At 43.9% G+C, this 27559-nt stretch overlaps 1 protein-coding gene and 2 long non-coding RNA genes across 6 annotated transcripts in view; 1 reads left to right on the forward strand and 2 right to left on the reverse strand.

Annotated features, from left to right (window-relative positions):
- Window positions 1–2902: 2902 nt before the first annotated feature.
- On the reverse strand, window positions 2903–4270 carry LOC122241073. Its single transcript, XR_006221023.1, has 3 exons — window positions 4179–4270; window positions 3161–3206; window positions 2903–3067 (listed from the first exon to the last, which is right to left on the reverse strand). It is a non-coding gene; the product is annotated as an uncharacterized LOC122241073 (long non-coding RNA).
- A 447-nt stretch (window positions 4271–4717) lies between these two features.
- On the reverse strand, window positions 4718–14764 carry LOC122241072. 2 transcript variants are annotated; one of them, XR_006221022.1, is made up of 3 exons: window positions 14651–14764; window positions 12033–12122; window positions 4718–4798 (listed from the first exon to the last, which is right to left on the reverse strand). It is a non-coding gene; the product is annotated as an uncharacterized LOC122241072 (long non-coding RNA). The 2 variants fall into 2 exon arrangements; XR_006221021.1 differs by lacking the exon at window positions 4718–4798 and having other exon boundaries at window positions 11627–12122.
- A 598-nt stretch (window positions 14765–15362) lies between these two features.
- WDTC1 (WD and tetratricopeptide repeats 1) overlaps window positions 15363–27559 on the forward strand; it is a 64088-nt gene continuing 51891 nt past the window's right edge. For 2 of the 3 annotated variants that reach the window (XM_042995741.1, XM_042995743.1), the window contains exon 1: window positions 15364–15618. The gene's annotated coding sequence lies outside the window, so the exon portion shown is untranslated. Of the gene's footprint in view, window positions 15619–27559 lie in introns of all 3 variants that reach the window. The other variant, XM_042995742.1, reaches the window with a different exon arrangement.

Below are 27559 nucleotides of genomic sequence, written 5' to 3' on the forward strand. Positions count from 1 at the left end.
TAATAAAAGAAGAAGGAGGAGGAGGAGGAGGAGGAGGAGGAAGAGGTCAACAGAAACAGGTGAAATTAATTTTAATAATGTTTTCTTTATTTTTTTTAAATTTTTAATTTATTTTTGAGACAGAGACAGAGTGTGAGCAGGGGAGGGGCAGAGAGAGAGGGAGACACAGAATCCGAAGCAGGCTCCAGGCTCTGAGCTGCCAGCACAGAGCCCGACGCGGGGCTCGAACTCACGGACCACGAGATCATGACCTGAGCTGAAGTCAGATGCTTAACCGGCTGAGTCACCCAAGCGCCCCAATAACGTTTTCTTTAATTCAACGTACTCAAGACATTATCCTTTTAGCATATAATCAATATAAAAAGCTGTTAATGAGGTATTTTACATTCTTTTTTGGTACTAAATCATCCCAACTCCGATCCAGCCACAGTTCATGTGCTCACTGGCCCCATGTGGCTAGTGAATGAAGCACAAATCTGAAAGAGAACCCATTATATTCTCATACCACTGTGGTCATTAGACAGTTTTCCCTGGACCGTGGAAATGCTAGCTTGATTTCTTCCTTAAACATCTGCATCTTCTAACTTGTTTTCCATGGACATGCATCAATATAGAATCAGGACAGGAATAAGTACTAGGTGCTACAAATGCTCATATGAGGGGCACCCAATCCCGGCCTTGCAGGTCAGGGGAAGGTTTCAGGAGGAAGATACAAAGGAATGAATATAATTAATGACTTTATCCTGTGGCAGTGGGGTACAGCTCAAAAAACAAAACGATGAAGGTGTGGCAAAGGACACAAGAATCATCCTGACAGCGCTCCCAGTGGCTAAAGCTGGGAGTCACAATTTGAGCAACAAAATAAATAATGTAGTATTGAGGGAGGGGTGCCTGGCTGGCTCAGTCAGAGGAGCATGTGATTCTTGATCTTGGGGATGTAAATTCGAGCCCCACTTTGGTGTAGAGATTACTTAGAAAAATAAAATCTTTAAAAAAACCACGACAGCATAGTATTGGATTTTAATCCAAAATATAATATAAATATACATGAGCTGAGTTCATTAGGACATAAATAAGTGATTGAATGAATGAATAGGGGAGAAGAGACAGATCTTTAAAGAATTACAAATAAGTAGACCTTAGTCCCGCTCTCTACTCCTTGAGTGTGGGCTGGTCTTGGTGAGTTGCTTAAGAATAGAGTATGGAAATAGCAGAGGGAGGGGGGGGGGGAGTAGGGTATGCGGGTGGGTGTAAGTATCTTTACAGCGGAGGAACCTGGCAGATATCACGGAGTGATCCAGGGTGACGTCACCAGTAATAATTCACATGGGTAGCACGTGCACTCTGATAGGGGGATATGATGAGAAGGGCATTTCACCTCCGTGCTATTCTTCCTCTAAACCCATAGTCATCAGATAAACCCAAATTAAGGACATTCTGCAAAAGATCTGATCAGTGCTTCTGAAGACTATCCAGGTCATAGGGACAGGAAAGACTGAGAAGCTGTCACAGACTTGAAGAGATTAAAGAGACATGAGGAGTAAATGCAACATAGTATCCTACAAGATGGGATCTTGGACCAGAAAAAGGACATTCGTGGAAAAACTAGTGAAATCTGAGTATGTCTGGAGTTTAGTTAATGAAATGTATCAATGTCGAGTTCTTAGTTTTAACAAATACACCTCAGTAATACAAGATGTTAATATTAGGGGAAGCTGGGTAAATCGTATATAGAAACTCTCTTGACTATCTCTGTACCTTTTCTTTATTTCTTTTTTTATTTGAGAGAGAGAGAGAGAGAGTGCAAGTGGGGTAGAGAGCAGAGGGAGAGAGAGAGAGAAAGAATCCTAAGCAGGCTCTACACTCAACGCAGAGCCTGAAGCGGGGCTCGATCCCACGACCCTGGGATCATAACCTGAGATGAAATCAAGAGTCAGACACTCAACAGACTGAGCCACCCAGGCTGCACCTTTGGGGCTGCCCCTACATCTTTCTTTAAATCTGAAATGGTTCTGGGGCGCCTGGGTAGCTCAGTCCATTGGGCATCTGACTTAGGCTCAGGTCATAATCTCACGGTTCATGAGTTCAAGCCCTGCATTGGGCTCTCTGCTGTCAGAGCAGAGCCGCTTCGGGTCCCCTGACCCCCTGTCTCTCTGCCCCTCCCCCATGTGCACTGTGCACTCTGTCTCTGAAATAAACATTAAAAATTTTTAAATCTAAAATTATTCTAAAGGAAAAGTTTGGTTTTATATACCCTATATATATATGATGTGTGAGTGTGTGTGTATATATGTGTGCATACTGAAATATAGACATATATACAACTACACATATATATGAAATGGAGAAAAGCATCAGAAAAAAAAAAAAAAAAGACAGTCTTGCTTATTCTAAGCAGAAAGCATTGTAGGAAGCATGTGAAGGGGTAGAGTAGCAGGCCCGCCTGAGACTGTAGGCTGGGTTCTGGCTGAGCCTTTAGGACTTTATCCTGTGGCAATGGGGAACCATTGAAGGCTATTGAGCAAGGGTGTGACTGATTACACAATGACTCAGCCGTGGTCACACAGATCAGCTTCCTGAGGCCCCCTACAATCCTCCCCTTCTGATGCTCCTTCCTTCCACATGCTCTTCCTTCTTTGCCTGCAGAGGCCAAGCTCTGGCATGAATCCAAGTCACTAGCACAGAGATGGCCACCTCCAAGATCCACCCTGCCACCCCTACTCGGTGCTGGTTCAGTGGTCCTTGGAGGTTCAGCATTTAGAATCTCAACATGTCACACCTGGTAAGGGTTGGAGCCACCCACCTAGCACAGAGACCCCTGGGCAGGGTGGAGCTTTCTTGTAAAAATCACCAAGCTCTGGGTTGAGTCATTTTTTCCACCACACCCTCTCTGTTTATTCCTTTCTCCCAGAGTAAACTGAAACCAGTCATCGGTTGGGACAGGGGGCTCGGGTGCAAAAGAGGGACTTCTAGATTGAATCTAGGATACCGTGCCGTCAGGAGAATTGTCCAATATCAGTGTCTCTTCAGCAGGCTTGCTTGGAAACAAATACATCAAGGTCAGAAGCTGGGAGAGGAAAAGGAAGTGACAAAACATATTGGTGTGCACCAGCCAGTCGTAGCCATGAGAGTTCAATGACAGAATTTATCAGATTCTCACCTCAGCTCAATGAAATCGGTTTTCTCCATCCTATAACTTTTAATCCCTCCACGGAAAAAGAAAACAAAAGGCTACAGTTACTGAGAAATCTGTTCTGTGCCAGGCACTATGCATAACCTTGTTTGGTCCTCCTAGAAACTCTGTAGTAGTATACCCATTTTGTAGATGAGAACGCTGAGGCTCAGAGAAGGTAAGTGACGTGCCCAAGATCATGCAGCTGGTAAGTGGCAGAATAGGGAGAAAGCAAAACCAGTTTCTGAACTCACCCCCTGCCATGGTTAGCGTGGCCCCAGCATACAGAGAACCTCTCCCTTTAAGCCCTGCCCTTCTTTCTACCCAGAAGGGTGAACCGCTGCTCCCCATATCACTGCCTCGCTTTGTTCAAATCTCTGCCTAAAAGTCAGAGAAGCCTTTCCTGATCACCCCATCCAAATGGCAGCCTCCATCACCCACCTCCCTTTACTCTTTGTCATTCATAGCAACTGCCCTACCTTAACATATTTACTTATTTATCTGCTTCTTGTCTGTCTCTACCCACTAGAATGTAAACTTCATGAGGACAAGGACCTGGTCTGTTTGGTTCACTGCTGCATTCCTGGTGTCTGACACATAGTAGGTCCCTAATGTACTGAATGAATAAAAAGAGGAAATTCTGCTTTCTTCCACTAAGAGTACCCCCTCATCCCCATCTGCTGCTAAATCCCCTCACCCTTCAAAGCCCCTCCCCTTTGCTCTCCCTGCAAGGGAATGCTTCTCCCTCTTCTTCCCCAGCCCAGGGATAAACCCAGCCGCCCACGCAACTGCTCCAGCTAGAAACCAGAAGTCACCCTCACCTCCTCTCTTTCTGCCTGACTCTCCCCGCCCCCCCAACACACCAGCAGTTTCCAATCAATCAGCAACTCCAGTCCATTCTGCCTCTTAAATTGTCTCCCAAATCTGCAAGATCTTCAGTCCCTGCTATGCTCTCTCCACCAGGCAGCCCTCCTTTCTTGCCTGCGTGCTGCGTCAGCCTCCTTACCAGTCTTTGTCTCCAGTTTGTCCCCTGCCATTCAGTCTCCACATTGCAATCAGAGTGATTTGTCTAAAGCTCAAATTACCTGGATAAACATCCCATTGATTCCTCAGTGGCCTGAAATAAAGTTTAAGATCTTAATGTGGCTTACAAGGCTCTGCCCCATCTGGCCACAGCTTTACTTTTAACACACTCTGCTCCTGCCTGGTTGAACCAATTCCAGTTCCCCAAATGCGCTCATATTTCTTCTCCCTGGGAGGTCTAGCCAACACCTGTTCATCATTCAGGTCTCAGCCTAGATGCCACTTTCTCCGGGAAGCCCTCTCCAACCTCTTCTGCCCCACCAGGCTGGGTTAGGAATCCTTAGTGTATAGAATCAGGGCTTTCTCCCCACTCAGAGGGATCCTGGTGTTCATCTGGGCCAATTTCATACTCTCTTCCCCTGAATCCCCAATCCGTATCCCTGCTTGAAGAACCTCCATTGTTTCTCTGATGCCTGTCAACTTTTAAGACCATCCCAAGTCCAGACTTACCCAGAAAACCTTCTGGGGAGTGGAAAGAAGGATGTGACTGAGTCAGGATGCCTCTAGCTCAAGTCCCCTCTTTGCTCAGAGCCTCAGTTCCTTCTGTAAAATGGGGATGACAACATTAATATCCACTTCACAGCTGTTATAAGTAAAATTATAGATGTTAAAGAACAGTGTAAACACTGAAGTGTGATGAGACATGAGGATGATTATTATCTTTCCTGGCTCTGTGTTCCTGCAGCACTCTCAGGCCATGACCCACCATTTTGCACTTAATTATACCCTGCCTTCAATTATCTATTCTTGCTTCCGCGTGGCAGGCTGCTGTTTACAACTGCTGTGGCATCCTCCTGGGATCACATCTTCTACAACTCTTCTGCATCCCCTAGAGTTCAGATATCAGCCCCAACCAAACAGAAGGTGTATATTATTACTGTGATTATAACCAACTGCCATTTATGGATCACCTATTATGCACTAAGTACATATTGTTTCTGATTCTCAAAACTACCCAAGAAATAGATATTTTTTATTTCTACTGTGCAAACTAAGGCTCAGAAAAATTAAATAACTTGTTCAAGGTCACATGATCCTGGGGGTAAGAACCTTGAGAATCTTTCTTGCACTGGTCTCCAGATTGATGTTAAGGACCTCATGGATTTCCACCTGCTTGGCTCTTTTCTTGGTCACCAGTTGAGCTGTGTCCAGAGAGAGAGAAAAAATCAAACCGGGGGCTTGGCAGAGGAGGTGGCTGCCATGCCACGGACCAGACACAGGGACTTTTGACATGTAAGTTGGGTATGGCTTCACCAAGAACAAAGCCACAAAGCTTGTTCCTGTGGTTGAAGGGTGTGGGAGGTGGTCAGGAAAAGCCCTGGGACATCTAGCAGTGCCAGCACCGAACTGCTGCCCAAGTCTGTGAGGAGAGTAGACTGGAGTGGGATCTGATGGCCAAATCACTCACAGTAAGGGAGTGGTCAACTCACAAGAGTTTCCATCCTCCATCAAGAAATTGATGGAGGAGGAGATGCAGGGTTCATAGAGCGCCACTAGGTGGCACTGTGCAAGGAGGGCACAAAAAGAGCCCTTTGGAACGTTTCAACGCGAACAATTAGAAGGGATTTTAGAGCAAGCAAATGCAACGTAAAAGCCTCCTTTTACAGAAGAGTTGTGAGGCCCAGAGAAGTTATTTGAGTTGCCCAGTTTCTTGGGCCTGAAACCACTACCAGAGACCTAGACCTGTCTCTTTCTAAGCTCTGTGCGCTTCACCTTCGGTACTCATCAAATCACATCAAGGTGCCCATCTACTCGCGGGGTGAGCTTACTCAAGTCACTGATATTTTTTTTTAAGCCTCAGTCTTCCTGTCCATTGAACAAAGGATTTGTCTGGGCCTGTGATGACAATGTGGTAGCCACTAGTCACGTGTGACTAAATTTAAATTAATTAAAACTACAACCTAAAATTCAGTTCTCATACTAACCAACGTTTCAAGCTCTCAATAGACAGTTGTGGGTAGCTGCTATCATATTTGACAGCACAGATATAGAGCACCCCCCCCCCACCCCGTTGTTGCAGGTAGTTTGAACAGACAGCATTGGCTGGTAACTGAGGTCCTCCCAGCTTCAGTATTCTATGGATCCTCTGTGAAAGCACTGGAGAGTGTAACACTAAGTGCATAAGGTTTCCTAGCTCTCAGCTTGGGTTTTTAATCATATGCAAGCACTGCGGGATACAGAAGAGAATAAGGTGGGTAAAAATCCTCCCTTCATGGAGCTGACATTTGAATGCGTGTAAGGTACTAAGTCCAAAAATTACAGCTTCTGCAATCAAGGTACAGTGCCTTAAGCTTTGATGTGTTTATTTATCTAGATAAAACACAGTATCTGGGGCACCTGGGTGGCTCAGTTGGATAAGCGTCCCACTCTTGATTTTGGCTCAGGTCATGATCTCACAATTCGTCGATTCAAGCCCTGCATCAGGCTCTGTGCTGACAGCATGGAGCCTGCTTGGAATTCTCTCTCTCCGCCCCGCCCCCGCCCCGTCCCTCCCTGCTCTCTCTCTCTCTCTCTAAAAAAAAAAAAATAAACTAAAAAGTAGGTCTGGGGTGGAGCCCATGAACTTGCATTTTTCTAACAAGCTCCTTGGTGATACCATTGTGGTCGGTCCCAGAGCCCATTTTAAGTAGCAAGGATTTGGAGAATTTTGTGGCAGGACAAGATGGGCATGTGTGATTCAACTAAAACATTGTGTGTTCATATTGTGGATCTTCCTGTGAAGCCTGGGTTCAAATCTCACTCCCGGGTAGCCCATTCTTCCTGATCCTCAAAACTAGAGTAGGAAGGCTCTTCTGGCCTCTATCATTCCTCACACTTCCCTAGCTTGGCGCTGTTCACACTACCTTGCCTTTCTTTCTAAAATCTTTGTCCCAGCCTCCCTCACACAGCTGCATCCTGTCACTGGTCTCATTTAGTTCTATATCCATTAACTCCCTCAATAAGTACTGAGAGCCCCTGTGTGCAGGTATCCACCAGGCTAGCTGCTGGAAATCCTGCAGGCAGACACGGTCCTGGCCCTCAGAGGGCTCACAGAATAGGAAAAGCCTACAGTGAAAAAAAAAAAATCATGGCAGGTGAAATAAGAGTCACAAAAGAGGAAGTAGAAGATGCTATGGGAGATTATGACCAGGGACCTACCCCAGTTTTGCTCAGGGAAGACCTTCTAGAAGAAGAGGCATTTCATCTGAGAGCTGAACAAGTAGGAGCGAGCCAGGCAAAGAGAGGAGGTGTTCTAGTTACTATGGGCACAAATCAAATTCCCCCAAACCTTACTGGCATAGAATAACCATGGGACAAAAAAGACCACTGTGGCCAGTTTTGAAAAACACACTCTGCCCCCATGGGAAGAGTGTGACAGTGTAGAGAATGCTCGGGCAAAAATCTTCCAATGAGAGAAACAGAGCCCATCCGAAGACATAAACACAACTTAGTAAGACTGGCATGTAGCCAAGAGAAAGAGACTGGTATAAAGATGAAACATAAGAGGTCAAAACCCCAAAACCCTCATCCCTGCCCTTGGGGAGTTAGTCATCTCAACAGCTATCGTACCTCCCTGTGTTTCATGATTTACAATCAACAAAGCAGTGCCTAAGTTATTTCCTCATTTTTTTTAAAGCTTACTTATTTATCTTGAGAAAGAGAGAGAGAGCAAGCAGAAGAGGGGCAAAGAGAGAGGGAAAGAGAGAGAATCCCAAGGAGGCGCCAAACTGTCAGTGCAGAGTCAGATCTCGCGAACTGATACCATGACCTGAGCTGAAGTCAAGAGTCAGACGCTCAACCGTCTGAGCTACCCAGGCGCCCCTTCCTCATCTGTTTTAAACCACAATCCTGTGAGGGATTTATTAGCCCTAGTTAACAGATGAAGACACAAAGTATCAGTGAGGGAAGTGGGAGGCAGTACAGGAAGAGCAGGGGTACTCAGCGATTTTAGTTGACGCATGGATAAACATCTTACGTGTTGATAAACATCTCACGTGTTGATAGTTAACATGTGTTTTTCATAGAAAGATAGGTCTAGGGCATCAAGCTCATGATGTCACTGACATTATGGCTTGGGACAAATCAAAGAAGTGAATTGATTTAAAGTGAACTTAGGGGAAACTATTAAATGCAGAATAGTATAGAGGGTCTGTGACTATGGTACTGATGAGAAAATTGGAGGTAGACGAGGAGAACTTGAAAACTACGGCCAAAGGAGTAAGTGTGGGATCTGTCTGGAGTCAGGTCAAATCGTGGCCAGGTTCTAAGGACAAACATCCCAAGAGAGAGCCAGCCAAGTTGTTTAGCTATCCCATGCCTCTGTTTTCTCATGTTTAAAATGAAAATACTCTATTACCTGCCTTCATAGGGTTGTCACAAAGAGTAAACTAGTTAATATTTGTAGAGCTCTTAGACTAGTTCCTGGCATTTATTAAGTGCTTGTTAAATAACTAAATTAAATTAACTGACTTAAGAATAAAAGGGAATGTTTTGGCTCTTGCAACTGAAAAGTCCCCGGGTATTTGTCTGTCTTCAGGCTGGATCCGGCAGCTCTCTCTCTCTTCCTCTTCCTCCCTCTGTCTCCCTCCAACTCACTTCTACTCTTCTCCGTGTTGATCCATCCTCAGATGACCAACCTCTCACCCAGTGCTGGTCACTGCAGCTCCAGGGTTAGAGGACCTGGACACAGCTACCAGTCGAGAACAAACAGACACCCCCTTGCCATCATTGTAGGAAAAGCCCCTGAATTAGCTCTGATTGGTCCTACCTGAGTTTATTCATTTATTTTTGAGAGAGAGAAGGAGAGCACAAGAGGGGGAGGGGCAGAGAGAAAGAGAATGAGAGAGAGAGAGAGAGAGAGAGAGAGAGAGAGAGAGAGAGAATCCGAAGCAGGCTCCAGGCTCTGAGCTGTCAGCCCAGAGCCCAACGCAGGGCTCGAACGCATGGACGGCAAGATCATGACCTGAGCCGAAGTAGGACGCTACACCCACTGAGCTACCCAGATGCCCCTAAAGTTTATTTATTCATTTTGAGAGAGAGAAAGCACAGCAGGGGAGGGACAGAGAGAGAGGGGGAGAGAGAGAGAGAGAGAGATAATCTCAAGTAGGCTCTGCACTGTCAGCATAGAACCCGATGTGGGACTAGAACTCACGGACTAGAACTCATTCATGTGAAATCATGACCTGGGCTGAAATCAAGAGTCAGACGCTTAACCAACTGAGCCACACAGGTACCCCACTAATTTCTTTCTATCATTGATTAATATTCTGTTGTGTGGATGTACCATGGCTTATTTATCCACTCACTTTTTGAAGGCCATTTTGGGTGCTTCCAGTATTGGGCAGTTATGAATAAAGCTGCTGTAAATCTGTGTGTGCAGGGTTTTGTGTAGATGTAAGTTTTCAACTCATTTGAGTGAATGCCTAGGAGTGCAATCACAGGATCATATGGTAAGACTACGTTTAGCTTTATAGGAAACTGCCAGGCTGTCTTCCAAAGTGGCTGTACCATTTTACATCCCCACCAGCAATGAATGAAAGCTGCTGTCGCTCCACATCCTTGCCAGCATTTGGCGTTGTAAGTTTTTTGGATTTTAGACATTCTTATAAGCGTATAGTGGTACGTTGTTTTGAGCTGCAGTTCTCTAATGACATCTGATGCTGAGCATCTTGAAACATCTTTTCATATGCTTATTTGCTACCTGTACATCTTCTTTGGTGAGATGTCCAGATCTTTGTCCATTTTTTAATTGGGTTTTTTTGTTGTTGTTGTTGTTGTTGAGGTTTTTTAAAAAATTTTTTCGGAATGTTTATTTATTTTTGAGAGAGAGAGACAGAGCATGAGCAGGGGAGGGGCAGAGAGAGAGGGAGACACAGAATCCGAAGCAGACTCCAGGCTCTGAGCTGTCAGCACAGAGCCCAGCGTGGGGCTCGAACTCATGAGCTGTGAGATCATGACCTAAGCCGAAGTTGGACGCTCAACCGACTGAGCCACCCAGGCGCCCCTGTTGTTGTTGAGTTTTAAGAGGTCTTTATATATTTTGAATACAAGTCCATTAGCTGATATGTGTTTTGCAAATCCACACTCCCCCACACACTCTGTAGGTTGTCTTTTTATCCCCTTAACAGTGTCTTTTGCAGAACAGAAGTTTTTAATTTTAATAAAATCCAGGTTTCCATGTTTTTCTTTCACGGATCTAAAAACTCATCACCCCACTCATGGTTACCTAAATTTTCCCCTGAGTTATCTTCAAGAAGTTTTATAGTTGTGTGCTTTACATTTAGGTATATTATCCATATGAGTTAATTTTTGTGAAAGATGTAAGTAAGGGCAGTATCTAGATTTTTTTTTTGTTATGTGGATGTCCAGTTATTCCAGCACCATTTACTGAGAAGACTACCTTTTCTCCATTGAATAGTCTTTGCTTCGTTGTCAATAATCAGTTCATTATATTTGCGTGGGTCTCCTTTGGGGTTCTCTATTCTGTTCCATTAACGTACTTGTCTGTGCTTTTGCCAATACTGCACTGACTTGATTATTATAGCTTTATAATAAGTCTTGACGTTGTGTAGTGTCAGTCCTCCAATTCACTGGTGTTTTAAAATTTGAATTTCATAATTTCAGTGTGTCCCACATACATACTGCTAATTTCTATTTATAACTCTTGTCAAGTAGATAGCGGCATATGGTATACTCTATTTACAGAGGCATAAAGAGGCTAAATAACCTGTTCTTCCAACAGGTAACAGAGTCTTGGCTTTTTAGTGCCTTGATGCACTAACCCAGTCCCTGGGGAAGGAAACTTGATCTATTGCCTGCAAGGTTAACTATTCCTCATGTACATTAAAACACTGGAATTCTATTTGATCTGTTTTTTTTTTCTTTCTGAGTTTAAGTATCAGAAGTTATCTCCCTGATTTTTTATAAAAATTTTTAATGTTTTTTAAAAATGTTTATTTATTTTTGAGAGAGAGAGAGAGAGAGAGAGAGAGTGGGGGAGGGGCAGACACACACACACACACACACACACACACACAATCCAAAATAGGCTCCAGGCTCTGAGCCGTCAGTCCAGAGCCTAACATGGGGCTTGAACTCACAAACCGCAAGATCATGACCTGGGCCCAAGTCAGACGCTTAACAGACTGAGCCAACCAGGTGCCCCTCGTGTTTTTGGTTTTTTTTTTTTTAAGTTTATTTATTTGCGGAGAGAGAGCACAAGCAGAGGAGGGGCAGAGAGAGAAGGGGAGAGAGAATTCCAAGCAGGCTCCAAACTGTCAGCGCAGAGTCCGATCTCATGAACTGTGATATGACCTGCGCTGAAGTCAAGAGTCAGATGCTCAACCGTCTGAGCTACCCAGGCGCCCCTTCCTCATCTGTTTTAAACCACAATCCTGTGAGGGATTTATTAGCCCTAGTTACAGATGAAGACACAAAGTATCAGTGAAGGAAGTGGGAGGCAGTACAGGAAGAGCAGGGGTACTCAGCGATTTTAGTTGACGCATGGATAAACATCTTACGTGTTGATAAACATCTTACGTGTTGATAGTTGACGTGTGTTTTTCGTAGAAAAATATGGTTGTGTGGTGCTTCACTGTATGAATAAACCATGATTCATCCATCCATTCCCCTATAGGTTAGGTTTTTTTGACTTTTTTTGCTATCATAACGGGCCAGAAGTAGTGTTCCTTGCCGTGTTTTCTTGTGCACACATGTAATGTTTCCTCTAAACTCTTAGAAGTAAAATTTCTGGGTTGTAGAATAAGAGAATCTTCAGTTTTAGGTTGAATATACCCACTTTTTCCCAGGAGTCCAATCAGGAAATGAAAATGGTTGTATCAGTGACTGCCTCTGCAGAGCTGCTCAGTTGGGGCATTATCTAGTGCACCTAGGAGAGAAAAAGGAGCTACATTCATTGTCACAAGCCTTATTTGAATAATCCTTGTCTGCTTCCAAAAGCCAAACAAGAGAATATTGGAAGTATCACTTAAATATCTACCCAATAGAATAATTGCTTCTGCAGTATGCTGAACTATCCTATCCTTGAATACTATCAAAGACAGAGAGCTTACCACCTCCCAAAGTAGCCCAGCTCTCTTGATTAGAAAGTTCTCAAACATCTATGGCTGGAAGCGAGAATGAGAAGTTTCCATTCTAAGAGATGACAATATCTTTTTTGAATCTGTTTTTTCTATGTAAAAATGGGAGTGGGGGGGGCACCTGGGTGGCTCAGTCAGTTAAGTATCCAACTCTTGATTTCGCCTCAGGTCATGATCTCACAGGTTCGTGAGATCAAGTCCTGCATTGGGCTCTGTGCTGACAGCTTGGAACCTGTTTGGGATTCTCTCTCTCCCTGTCTCTCTGCCCCTCCCCTGTTCATGCTCTGCCCCTCCCCGGTTCGTGCTCGCACTCTCTCAAAATAAACATATTTTTAAAAATGGGAGTAGAGGGGCACCTGGGTGGCTCAGTCGGTTAAGTGGCCGACTTCAGCTCAGGTCATGATCTCACGGTCCATGAGTTCAAGTCCCGCGTCAGGCTCTGTGCTGACAGCTCAGAGCCTGGAGCCTGTTTCAGATTCTGTGTCTCCCTCTCTCTGACCCTCCGCCATTCATGCTCTGTCTCTCTCTGTCTCAAAAATAAATAAATGTTAAAAAAATTTTTTCTAAAAAATGGGAGTAGGAATAATACCTAAATCATAAGGTGGTTGTGGGAATCAAATGAGATAGTGTGTGAATGTATGTGTGTATACATAGATAAATATATACACTTGAACATACATATATGCATATACATGTATAGATATGCAATATACTCATATATGCATATATATTCATATATGTAGAAAAGAGAAAGAGAGTGCATGAGAGGGCAAGCGAGCTCTTGGCAGAAAATAATCAATTAATTGTAGCTGCAGCTATTATTAATATTTTTCATCCTATCATCCATTCCGTAACAACAAAGTTCATTCTGCTAAACAAGTATTTACTGAGTGTCTACTATGTGTCAAACAAAGACTGTGCTAGTAATCACAGAAACATCACCCACACTTCTCTGTATTTATTTTTTTAAGTTTTGTTTATTTTTGAGAGAGAGAGGGAGAGTATGCACACATGTGCATGAGTAGAGAAGGGGCAGAGAGAGAGGGAGAGAGAATTCCAAGCAGGCTCTGGGCTTCAAGGGCAGAACCTGACTCAGGTCTCAATCTCATGAACCATGAGATCATGACCTGAGCTGAAATTAAGTGTCCCATGCCTAAACTGACTGAGCCACCCACGTGCCCCTCTGTCAGTATTTCTAAGAGTCTCTGTGACATTGCCAGCATAGAGCAATGGTTTAAAATGGAAGTTCTGGATTCAAATAATCTGGGTTTTAATCCCAACTGTATCAACTATGTGATTTGTGGGAGTATTGCTTAATTCGCTGATAAGAACTTATCTCTCATGGTAAATGTTCAATACATGTTAGCTATTATTCAATTTAATTGAGCCAGTGACCTTAGCCAGGGTTTCAGCCTGAGCCTGGAGAGCTACGGATAGATAATCTTAAAGCTCTCTTTTAGTCCTAAAGTTTATGATTTTTTATATTCAGTGGAACATCTGTGGGGGAGAAATGAGGAAGAATGACCCACATTTATAGGCATTTCACAAAGCTGAATTTGCAAGTAGGTTCTAACTCCTCCAAATGGGAAGAAATCACCCTTTGGGAGCTCACAGACTAATTTATACACTTGATGTGAGCAGAAGCAGGAAAAAAACAAGCAAGTCATGGAGTGATAAACATGGGACAAACACTATAAATGCTAAATATGTATATTCCTTTCTGAGAGTGGGTACTGCCTGGTTCTCACTGGAGGGACAGGTAGTGTTCAAAAGCTCAGACTCTGGTGTAATACAGATCTAGGTTTGAATCCCTATTTGGTTCCTTGTCAGCTATGTGACCCTGGGCAAGCAGCTTTTAACCTTTGTGTCTCAGCTTTCTTTTCTGCAAAACCCAGATAGTAAGAGTATCTAAAAATTATACTCAATACAGTGGTGACATAGTAAATGCTCAATAAAAGTGAATTATTTTTATCTGACAAATGGCACCCTACAGGTGAGTGACAAGTTTCCATTCTCAAGAGATGACAATATCTTTTTCTGACTTTAGGCGCTTCATGGGTGGGGCCCGGTCTCTGCCTTCATAAGTTAGGCACGATGCCTCCCTTGTCACCTTGGCAACTTCCTTAGAGAGGAGGGTGTCTCCTCTGTCAGACTTGGCACTCCACTAGGCTGGAACTTCCTCTTCCTTCGAGGTGGGAACAGTAGTGCCTCCACCAGTTAGTCTCAGATGGACCTTGTCTCTGTCAGCCTGAGGGTTTCCAGAGTTGTGTGTGGTTGGCTCCCCTCCAAGCCACTCTGCGTAGAACTGACTGATTACCTTTTCTCCTCTTCCTTGAGGCCCAGGAACAAGAGTGAGGAATGCGCCTCTTCAGTAGCCACCCAGGTCAGGGAGGAGTTAAGATGAAGGTCGGCTTTAGGGGGTGGGAGTCGGAGGCGGGGGGGGGGGGGGGGGGGCACTGGGGCCCCAGCCTGAAAAGTCTCGCAATTCAGGGGATCTGAGGAAGTCTCGGTAAGGCTCTTAGGAGACTGCGCCGGGCTCTGAGAAGCATTTGGGTGAGTGTGAGAAGTGCCCCAGAAGCAACGCGAAGGAGCATTTTACGTGGATGTGGGGTGGGCGGTGCGTCAGGGTAACTAATGGCAACTGGGCGGGGTGAACCCGCCCGGCAGGAGCTCTTCGACGGAGAGAAACTACGACTCCCAGGATGCGCCGGGGCTCAGCCCGGCTTTCCCGCCTGCCCACTGGCTGCCGGTCCGGAGAGCGCAAGAGCGGATTGGTCGCGGCGGTGCGGGTCTCCCCCACTAGCAGGTTAGTAGGCACCGCCGGCAGCAGACGTTGACCGGGCGCGCGAGGGGGGAGGGGCCCGTCTAGCTATTCTGGAAACCGCCGGACGCTCTCTCCGTAGCGTAGCCGCCGGCTGTGAGGCGCGGGGCGGGGGCGGAGACTGCGTGGCGCAGGCGCAGTGCTGGGCTTCTCCCGGGTCCCCAGACAGCTGGAGGAGATAAACAGAGGAGGAGGAGGGAGGGGAGTGCGTGTGTGAGAGCGCGCGAGGGAGTGTGAGTGTGTGTGAGCGCGGGTGTGAGGCGGTGCGCAGGGGCGGGCGGAGGCGCTGTCCGGCCCGGGCCAGGCGCCGGGCGGGGAGCATGGGAAGGGGCTAGATCTGCCCGGGCCCCCAGCCCCCTCCCCGGGATCCGCGCCCCCCCTTCCCGGGAGAGGGGCCGGGCCCCCCGGACGGACATGGGCTCCTGAAGTTGCGCCGCCGCCGGTCCTGGGAAGAGGCCTGACAGGTACGGGTAGCCACCGCCCCCTGCCCTCGCCGGGCGCCGAAGCAAGAACCGGCTCCCGCAGCCCCGGCACACGGGCCGCTCGCTCTGGGCCGGCCGCAGCCCTGCCGGCCCGGGGGCCTGAGCCCGCCTGCCTCGGGGCTCCGGGGTGTCCCGAGAGGGGGCAGGCCTCGCTGGGGCGAAGGGCACAGTGGGCCGGGGGCGGGGTGGGGATGGAGGGCTGGCCGGGACGTGGGTGGTGCGGGAGGCTCAGGGAGGCTCTGCCAAGGGAGAGGTGGAAGTCGTCCCATCACGGGACTTTTTTGCGGACTTTTTTGTTTGACATCTGATCTGGCGCGGGTCTCAGGAAGAAGGGGGCAGGTGGAAGTGCTGGGAGGGCTACGTTGACCTGACCTGCTCTCTTAGTTTCCTGCTCTCCTGCTCTCGCTCTGTCTCGCTCGCTCTCGCGCTCGCTCTTTCTCGCTCTCTCTTTCTGTGTGTGTGTGTGTGTGTGTGTGTGTGTGTCCGTCCGTCCGTCCGTCCGTCCCGTGTGTCCGTCCGTGGTCAGGCTTCTTGCAGCTGCAGATGCCTTCAGTGGCCCATCCTGGCACCAAGCTGAAGTCTGCCAAGGTGTTTCCACCAGGCGACTGCAACGCCCATACAGAGGGCCTTTACTTGGGAACGGGCTCTTCAGTACCCACCTCAAAGGGAAATAGGAAGTGTGGAAAAGAAGAGAGGTTGAACCAGTAGGATCCGTGATTCTTGTAGGATTCAGTGATTCTTGTCACTGAAAGCTGCAGTGGGTCGTACCCCCCTTCCCCCTTGCCAGCCAGGTTGAATTTGCTTAGTGACCTCTGACTCTCCTCTGCAGGTGTACTACCAGGGTCTCTAGAAAAGACGTGTCAGGACTTATGACTAAAGTCTGACTGCCTAATTTGACTGTTTTCCTCAAAGTCCTTTTTTTCGGTGACTTCCCTTAACTTCCTGAGGTAGTGGTAGAGCAACTTTAAAGTTTTCCTCTTAGGTTTGTGAGTTTAGAAGCCTGATCGGGTGGCTGTAACTTCCCCATTCTTTGCAAGGATGGGGTAGATGATCAGAGTAAAGTGGCAGTTAAGTGTTCCCTTTTAACAGAGCCTGGAACAGTTTTGAGAAGAAAACTATTCGGAAGACACCTCCTGACTCAAAAACATTATGAAATCTCTACCTAGGGCACAGATATGCTCAGTGGTCTGAACAAAGCTTTTCTATACCTTAAAGTCCCTCCGGAGTGGCCAGTCTCTTCGCTAAGTGAAGGAACTACTTAAGGCTATTTCTGGTTTGAGTTTTGGCCTATTCTTCCTTGTAATTCTTATATTTTTAAAGAGATTGAATTGAATCTTGGCTGTTGAGTATAATAATTTGATCCTTTATCACAGACCAAAGAGTAACTGGTAAGGCTCATTTGGGCTAACTCTGAGACTAACAGTGAATCATCATTACAGGTTGTTGGATTTCATTGGCAGATGGGAAACAACCTTTTCTGCCATAGTCTGTGATCCTGCTGCTTTAATACTGGGGTCCTGTTATCCTTCCCTCTTTTGACCTGTTGGGGGGCACTTATGTTCAAGCCACATCTCAATTTGTAGAAGCAGTGCTTTGGGTCACCTCTGAAGAATAATTGAACAACAACTCATATGTCTGCCCGAGACTCTTTACCTTGGAGTTACTGAAAGAAAGAGAATATGTGTAATGATTGTGGTGATGGTATTAACATTGGCAATTTGCCACTTTTGGGTTTTAGAGTTGTCATGCAGCTGACAAATTTCCTAGCTTAAAGGAACTCAGTAGTGACTCATGGGACATCATATTAGGGTTTTTTTTTCACACATGTAGACTTTAGGATCTGGAAGTATACGACTGAAGATCTTAAAGCCCTCTGCTAAACATCTTTGGATTTTGAGGGGCCAATTGCTACGAAGACCCCGAACTGTGACTTTTAATTATTTTTTAATTATTTTCTTCTCTTCTTTTTAAGTTAGGGAATGTGGCCCATGTGTGCAGTCCTGGGTCTCAGAGAGAGAATCCTAGACAACATGTAATATGGTGATACTTATCTTTCTTTTGGGTCACTGAGTGATCCTGACTCCTTTCTTCTTTCATCCTTACCTTTCTGGATTCCACTGCATCTTTGGGCCGCCATTGCAGAGGGACTCCCATAACTCCTGAGTTTCAAAACTCCTGATGGTTTTCATCAGAAACCAATCCCTTGGTGGTACATTTAATTATGAATAACTTACTTTAAGAGGTATTTGCCAATTAGAATACATTAAAAAATGTGACTGACATTTATTGAGGGCCTGGTATGTTGGACTGTGTGCTGGGTGGTGTTTTTACTTTATCTAATTTAGCCCTCATCACTGCTCTGGTAGGCAGAAATCATTTTCCCTATTATACATGTGAAGATACAAGTTCAGAGAGATTAAATAACTTGTCTAAGGTCACACAGCTAATAAAGGAAATGTTCAGAATTCAAACCAGGGTGTAGCACTAGGATCAAGGGATGGAAATTCAAAGAGGGTGCATATTGGCTGGATAGGAGAGAATTTGTTTTCTAAAAACAAAATGGGCCACCTTGTGGGGGAGTGAGTTACCCATCATTGTAGGTATTCAAGCAGAGGCTTCGCCACTTCTTATCCAGGATATACTAGAGGAGTTCATACTTATTTAGGTAACTTGACTGAGTAGTCTTTCAGTATTTTAAACCCTATTATTATATGGAAATGGAGTCAAACTCCTGTTTTTGTGATCTGTAAAAAAACTAACGCATATTGCATACATACTGTGTGCCAGGCACTTGTTAGACACTTTTCCTACAATCCTTCATTTAATCCTCAAATCCCCTATGAAGTGGGAATTATTATTATTCCCACTTTACAAATGAGGCAGTGGAGGCTCCAGAAAGTTAAAAAAAACATGCTAGAGGTTACGCAGTTAGTAGTAGTAGGGCTGATATTTGAACCTTTGTACCATCTTCGCTGTGTAACATAGGGTAAGTTGTGTGTCTTCTCTGAGCTATAGTTTCCTCATCTGTGAAACGAGATGACAGTACCTTCCTTACGATGGGTTTATGAGTACTAAATGATATAACATACACTTTTCACTAAATGTCACTGACTGCCCTTGAGAGCTTGGGTTTGGGATAAAAAGGTACCACTTTATTTCTTTAGGGTGAATTCAGGGCTGAGAATTTTGGGGTTCATTCTTTGTGCTATTTGTAATAGCTGCTAACCCCTTCAAGGGCTTTGTGGCATTAGTGACTAATACCTTAAAAACTTGAGGCCTGAATGAGAGGAGGATTCAGCCAACACATTGGAGTATAGGAGGAAGTGTCAAAGGCCTTGTAGGGAAAAAAAGTCCTTACCCCACTATACGGTCAGATTCAGAGATCACTGTTTGCATTTTTACATTTAATGTCTTATTTTAGAATGGACAAGGTCACAATTGCTAGAGCTGTGATAGAGCTGGATGCCAAGAATAATAACCCTTAATCCTCCCTGTAGCCATCTGGGGAGGTATTAACCCCATTTCCTTGGGGAGTGGGGCAGAGCAGGATCCGACCTTACCCAGGTAGCTGTCTAGGGGCTCTCCGGAGGCAGTGTTAGGATCAGGATGGTGGCAAAATTTTATCCTTGTTCGTAACCCCAAGATTCTATTTTCAGAAAGCTCTAAACTGTGCTTATCCATGAACCTTTAGGGAGCCTTTCTCAGAATGGGAATCAGGCATTTCTGGTCTTGGAACTTCACCAGTTGAGACCTGAGTGTTTGGGTGCCAGTGGCTTACCTGGTTCCTTCTTGAGTCAGACATCTGGATGTAACACAGCTGCAATTGAATTGGAAAGGAAGCATTTCCACATTGATTGGCTTACTTTTCCTTAACCTTTCTGCTAGGAGGAAAGTTAGAGGGTAAAACTTCAAAGGCTTCCCTATGAGGCATACTTTGAATCAGGCAGAGTTTGGAAAGATGCAAGTTAAGGGCAAAATCCAAGACTGCAGATGCTCATAAATACAGTGAGAGAAGACAGCATTATCCAAATATGCTGTCTTTTCTCTTTCTGTTCCCCTCCACTATCTTAAGGTAATGGTGGCCCTAGGAGAAGGCAGATAAATTAGCTATAATCACTGCAAAGCAAAGTTCTGAAAACATCAAGAAAGATTTTTCACAAAGCTTGAATGGCAGTACAGAGCCCATTCATGCAGAGAAGCCATTGAGGTGAGTTTTCATCCAGAGTTTCCTACAAAGTGAAGCATTTATTTTTTTTTAAGTTTATTTATTTTGAGAGAGAGAGAGGGAGAGCAGGGAAAGGGCAGAGAGAAAGGGAGAGAGAGAGAATCCCAAGCAGACTCTGTACTGTCCGCATAGAACCCAATGTGGGGCTCAAACGCACAAACCATGAAATCATGACCTGAACCAAAACCAAGAGTCGGACGCTTAACCGACTGAGTCACCTAGGCACCCAAAGTGAAACAGGATCCTCGAAGATGGCAAAGAACTTTTCCAAAGACATTTTGCTGATGGGCCTGTTCCACCAACCAAACCTTTCCCAGATGCTGTCCTTGCACCAACTTAGTCCATGACCTTGAAATATACTTTTGAAATTTGTGTCTGAGACCGTCAGAGTCTAGGTGATTTTGCTTCCTTAGTTAAACCCTAAATGCTAAGTTAAATGCTTAGTTAAAACCTAAATGCTAAGAGATGGTAAGACTGCTTACACATGATCTAATTAAAGACAATAACTATTTTTCAGTGGCCAGTGACCTGGTCTTAGGGTCGAACTATTTAGTTTGACTCTCCATTTAATAACTAACTTTAGGGAAATTAACTTCTCTGTGCCTTAGATCCTTCATCTGTAAAGTGAGGATAATAATAGTACCTACCTTCATAGGTTTATGAGGAATCTGTTGGATAACACTTATGAAATGATTTGAATGTTCACTAAATATTTTTTACCAGGTGGGGCACCTGGGTGACTCAGTCGGTTGGGTATCCAGCTTCAGCTCGGGTCATGATCTTGTGATTCATGGGTTCAAGCCCCATGTCAGTCTCTGTGCTGACTGCTCAGAGCCTGAAGCCTGCTTCATATTCAGTGTCTCCCTCTCTCTCTGCCCCTCCCCTGCTCATGCTCTGTTTGTCTGTCTCTCTCTCTCTCAAAAATGAATAAACATTAAAAAAAATTTTTTTTTTAATTTTTACCAGGCTTGATATCAGGCATTTTATGTGTGTGGCTCTTCACTCTGTGAAGATAGGCATTATCATCCTGTTTTGCAGATTAGAAAGCTGAGATTTAGAAATGTTGTCACACAGAAGATAGTTGGCAGAACTGGGATTTGAACTTTAGGTCTGCCAGACTCCAGTACCCAACTCTTTACTTCATTATGCCACCTCCAGTGACCTTTTTGCTTTGAAAGTGCATGTTTTTCTCTTCTGTAGGATTGCTCCAGTAGGTAAACCACTGCAAATAGAGTGAAAGGAAACTTGCATACATCCTTTGCATAATTCATAATGTTGGAAGGGGGCGGGGGCCAGTGGTCTCTCTAGCTGGGGACATCTCTCTACAGTGGGAGGCACTGTCCAGACGAAAAAGAATACAGATGACTTGGGTTCCATCTCCACTCTACTGCTACCTGGCAGTGTGTCCTTAGGATCACAGGATAGTGGAAGGGATTTTGTAGCTCATCTTAGAGTCTGCCTCTCACTTTGCAGATGGGGAAATAGGCTGAGAGAGTGAAGCGCCTCACTCAGGGTGTTTAAGACACTTAGAGGCAGAGCCTGGCCTGGAGCACGAGACCCTAGATTCCGGTCCAGTGTTTCTTCCTCAGTAGCATTGTGCTTCAGTTCTCCCTTGTTAAACGGGGGTGAAAATAGCTTTCTAGCTTCCTCACTGGATTGTTACGAAGTTCAAGTTAAAAGCATGAGCAAAAGTACTCTGATAGTTACAAAGTGCTGTACATATGCAAGACAGTCCACGCTGTCATTCATTCAGCAAAACTCATTGGCACCTGCTAAGCCCACATCACTCCTTGGAGACCTAGGAGGTTCAGTAGATGAATCAGATGAAGAGCTGGCCTTCAGGATGCTTTTAGTCTTTTAAAGAAGAGAAGCCACAAAATAATTATAGTTCAAGGCAGGAGACAGACGAAGGAAACGGTGAGAGCTAAATTTTTGTAAGTTCTGATTTTGAGGCAGAGAAAAGAAGAAAAGGGTTTGAGGACTTTTCTTCTTATAGTTGAGATATAATTCTTGTATCATAAAGTCTACCCTTTTAATTCTGCACTTTTTAATATATCCACAAAGTTGTGCACCCATCACCACTATCTAACTCCAGAACATTTTCATCATGCCCCAAAGAAACCCATACCCTTTAGCTGTCACCACCACCCCAGTCACTCCCATCTTCCTCAGTTCCAAGAAACCACTAATCTTTCTTTCTCTGTAGATTTTGCTGTTCTTGATGTTTCATGTAAATGGATTCATACAATATGTGGCCTTTTGTGACTGACTTCTTTCAAGTAACATTATGTTTTCAAGTTTCATCCATGTTGTCACATGAATCAGTGGTTCATTCCTTTTTATGGCTGATTGATACTCCATTATATGGATATATCACATTTTGTCCATTTATGGACATTTATCCATTGATAGACATTTGAGTTGTTTCTACCTTGGGGCTGAGAACATTCATGTACAAGTTTTTGTGTAGACATTTGTTTTTATTTCTCTTGGGTTATACCTAGGAGTGGAATTTCTAGGTCATATGGTAACTCTATGTTTAATTTTTTGAGAGGAGACTTTTCTTTTTTTTTTTTACATTTTTTATTTTTGAGACAGAGAGAGACAGAGCATGAACGGGGGAGGGGCAGACAGAGAGGGAGACACAGAATCGGAAGCAGGCTCCAGGCTCTGAGCCATCAGCCCAGAGCCTGACGCAGGGCTCGAACTCACGGTCTGTGAGATCATGACCTGAGCTGAAGTCGGACGCTCAACCGACCGAGCCACCCAGGCGCCCCGAGAGGAGACTTTTCTTAAACAATTTTTCTTATTGCAAATAATACTGTCACTCACGGTTAATAAGTATTTCCAGTGTGCCAGTTATCACATATAATCCTCACAACAACCCTGAGGTAGGTGCTATTATTATCTTTGTGTAACAAATGAAAAGTAGCCAGTGTTTCTTGAGCACTTACCATATGCCAGGTATTGTGCTAAGTGTTTTGCAATGCATTGTCTTATTAATGTTCCCAGTGACCCTATGATGTAGATATTACTTCATATACCTACATGGCAGGTAAAAAACAAACAAACAGACCAACAAAACCCGGGAGCTTAAAGGTAAATAATTTTACCCAAGATCACACAACCTAGTATATAGTAGAGCCAGATTTAGACTCAGGTTTCTTTCAGTCCAAAGCTGGTTCCTAATGGCTGTTTCTATATTAACTATAAGAACAATAAATGTTCACAATAGAATACTTGGAAAATACAGAGAAACAGAAAGAAAAAATATATATTTTTTTTTCATAAGTTCTGATTTTGAGGCAGGAAAAAAATGCATGTAACACACACACACACACACACACACACACACACACACACACGTGTGTGTGTGTGTGTATTACCTGTTGTCTTACCAGGGAGAAGACCACTGGCATATTTTTAATGCCTGGCCTTCTTTTTTTTTTTTTTAATTTTTAAAAATGTTTTTATTTATTTTTGAGACAGACAGAGCATGAGCAGGGGAAGGGCAGAGAGAGAGGGAGACACAGAATCCAAAGCAGGTTCCAGGCTTTGAGCTGTCAGTACAGAGCCCGATGTGGGGCTCGAACTTGTGAACCATGAGATCATGACCTGAGCCGAAGTTGGATGCACAACTGACTGAGCCACCCAGGCACCCCAAACACATATCCTTCTTGTTATAGCATTGTAGATATGTACACTTCTGGTTTGTCTTTTTTTTCCCTTCAAGGCTAAGATGGTCACATATATGTCTTGAACGTGATTTTTTAACTATATATGATTAACAGTTTTCTGTTTCATTAATCAGTCTTCCATGTTTTGAATGACTCTTAATAGGAAAGAAAGATTTTTAAAAGGACTTGATAAGAGAGGATTCCAAATATATATGAAGTAAACAGAATAGAACAGAATAATGAACCCCCATTTATCTGTCATCCTATTTCAATAACTGTCAACATTCTGCCATTCTTATTTTATCTATACCTCCTTTGCTTTCCACTTCCATTCTATTTTTTTAAGTGTTTATTATTGACAGAGAGAGAGAGGGAATGAACGGGGAAGGGGCAGAGAGAGGGTGGGGACAGAAGATCCAAAGTGGTCTTTGTGCTGACAGCAGAGAGCCCCATGCGGGGCTAGAACTCACAAACCCTGAGATCATGATCTGAGCCAAAGTGGGACACTTAACCGACTGAGCCACCCAGGCGCCCCTCCTCCATTCTATTTTTTAAGTAAAATTTACCAACATTAAAATTCACTAATCTTGATTGTACAGTTTTGACAAATGGATATACTCATGTCACCCATACCCCCAGTACCTATATAGCCATATTCCCCTCATATATAGAACTTTTCTGTCACTTAGAAAGTTCTCAGGGCTCCTTTTCTCATTAATCTGTATGCACTCAGGCAACACTTTTTTTTTTTTTAACTGTATTTTTGCCTATTCTAGAACTTCATATATAGTTGACTCTTGAACAGTGTGGGGGTTAGGGGCACCCACTCTGCCCAACCCCCTCCAGGCAGTCAAAAATTGGCATATAACTTTTGACTCCTGAAAAACTTAACTACTAATAGCCTACTGTTGATCAGAAGCCTTACTGATAACAAATAATTAACCCATATTTTGTATGTTATATGTATTATATCTGTATTCTTAAAGTAAGCTAGAGAAAATAGTTTTATTAAGAAAATCATAAGAAAATATATTTACAGTACTATACTGTATTTATCGAAAAGAATCCACATATAAATGAACCCACACGGTTCAAACTTGTGTTGTTCAAGAGTCAACTGTAAATGGAATCATACAGTATATACTTTTTTTTTTAAATGTTTACTTATTTTTGAAAGGGAGGCGGTACTGAGGGACAGAGAGAGAGGAAGACATAGAATCTGAAGCACGCTCCAGGCTCTGAGCCATCAGCACAGAGCCCAACATGGGGCTCAAATCCAGGAACCGCGAGATCATGACCTGAGCCAAAGTCAAACGTTTAACCGACTGAGCTACCCAGGCCCCCCAGTATGTACTTTCTTAAGTCTGGCTTCTTTTGCTCAGAATCTGTGAGATTTATCCATATTGGTGCTGGTATCAATAGTTCCTTTTTAAAAATATAATAACTTCATTGGGATATAATTCACATACCATACAATTCACTCATTTAAAGTGTATAATTCAGTGGTTTTTAGTATTCTCACAGATATGTGCAACAATCACCAGTCAAATTTAGAACATATTCATCACCTCAAAAAGAAACATCAAACCACAATGAAGTACTGCTTCATACCCGTGAGGATGGCTATAAATACATTTTTTTAAAAAGCAAGTATTGGTAAGGATGTGGAGAAATTGGAACCTTTTACATTGCTGGTGAAATTGTAAAATGGTGCAGCTGCTATGGAGAACAGTTTGGCAATTCCTCAAAAAGTTAAATATAGAATTACCATATGACTCAGCAATTCCACGCCAAGGTATATACGCAAAAGAATTGAAAACAGGTAGTCAAACAGATGCTTGTACGTGGACATTCGTAGCAGCACTATTCGTAACAACCAACAGATAGATGAATGAATGGATAAACACGATGTGATATAGCAGTGCAATGGAATAGTATTCAGCCATAAAAAGGAATGAAGTACCGATGCATGCTACAACATGGATAGACCTCAAAATAGTGTGCTAAGTGAAAGAGGCCAGTCGCAAAGGTCACATATTGTAGGATTTCATTTATATGAAAAATCTAGAATAGGTAAATTGACAGGTGCAGAAAGTAAATTGGTGGTTGCCAGATACCAGAGGGAGGAAGGAAGAGGGACTGACTACTTAATAGGTATGGGATTTTCTTTCGGTGTGATGGAAGGGTTTTGGAACTACCTAGAGGTGATGGTTGTATAACATGGTGAGTGTACTAAATACCACTGGATTATACACTTTAAAGTCCTCTCTAGCCCCAGGAAACCATAAATCTACTTTCTATTTCTATAGATTGGCCTATTCTGGCCTTTGCATATAAATGGAATTATAGATATCCCTCGATTCTTGAAAGTTCGTGTTATGCCACTTCACTTTTACGAAAGATCTACATCAGTACCTCTTACACCAACCGAAGAGAATCCAAAGGGGATTTTTGCTTTTATGAAAAGGGTGAAAATCAAATATAGTGCTCAGCATTTGTTTTGCGGTGAGCCTATTATAGTGGCAGTGCGCACCCTGGCGAGAGTGGCGAGAGTGGCTCCTCCCAGCTTCCACCCTGGGAACTACACTCAGCATCCAACCACCACAGCTTTGAACTGTGTCTGTGAGCATCTGTGCTTTATAAAATAAAGTGTGCTTTATTTATTTATTTTGCTCATCCTTTAACAAGATGGTAGCGGAAAAGCCTAAGAGAAGTTATTTTTGGGGTCTGGAAATGCCAAAAAATTTTTTCCATTTAATAAACTGATGGTAATTGCTTCTTCGCTTTATGCCCTTGCAGCTTAGGATAGGTTTCGTAGGAACACTTTGCTTTTGGATAGCAGGAGAAACCTATATACGACATGTGGCTTTCTTTCACTTAGCATAATGTCTTCAGGGTTCATCCATGTTGTAACACGAATCAGCACTTCATTGCTTCTTATGGCCAAATAACATTGCATTGTATAGACACAATAAACACCACATTTTGTTTGTCCATTCATCAGTTGATGGGCATTTGGGTTTCTACCTTTTAGCTGTTATGAATAATCCTGCCCTAACCATTCTTGTACAGACTGTTGAATGGAGTTTCTTTGTTTTTAGCAAAGTCACCATTTGCCTCCTGATCTTGCAATTCAAAGCTAGCAGAGGTGAGAAAGATCCCATTCTCTGTGCCCCACCATCCTACAATGGAATCCCCAATGTCAGCTTTGTCTCTCTGGTAGGGAAGGAAGTAAGAGAGAAATGTTGTAACCATGCCACTGAGCATAGATCAGGAGCTATCAAGTCTTACTAGAATTCAGATTTGGCTAATAACATCTGTTGAGCACCTGCTGTAATCCAGGTCCTATTTTGTACCTTCATATATATTTCATCATTTATTCCTCACAACAACTAATTGAAGTAAATGAGTATCCCCGTTTTACAAATGAGGAAATTGAAACTCAGAAAGGTTGAATAACTGCCTAAGTAGGTACTAATGGGTACAGTGAGGGGGCTGGACTGCAGGCCCAAGTGCCTAAGTATTTTAAGTCCACTTCCCTTTCTGCTACATTAACTCAAACAAGGACTGTGGCACACCTGAAATGGGTGTTTCCTCATGTTTATTTGGATGTTACTGTTCAATCTTTGGTTCCAGATGAGTAACATTTGCCAGGCGTACTTTGTTCTAAGGCCTGTTAACCTCAGGCTATTATATTACTGGTACCCTTTGCATTATGGAGTAGATTAATTCCTCCGAATTGAGCTGTTAATTGAATTTTCTTATTAGCTTCCTTTGTAATAGCAGAGATGCCCGTGGAAAAAAGTTTCCCAGTAGCCCGAGTTAAAGGTCTGTGGAAGGGATAGGGTTAAGTGGCGACATGCTAGACATTCTAGGCTCTAGGAATGGAATACCTTTTGGGCAGTGTATCGATATACATGGCAGTTCATGTTTTCTTTATAACATTATGTCATATATTTTCCTCGGTGTCATAGGCATTTTATATTTTTCACATTCCCAACTCCCAGAAACTGGCTTCCTT

The sequence above is a fragment of the Panthera tigris genome, chromosome C1 (genome assembly GCF_018350195.1).
Source record: "Panthera tigris isolate Pti1 chromosome C1, P.tigris_Pti1_mat1.1, whole genome shotgun sequence".
In the NCBI taxonomy this organism is placed as follows: domain Eukaryota; kingdom Metazoa; phylum Chordata; class Mammalia; order Carnivora; family Felidae; genus Panthera; species Panthera tigris.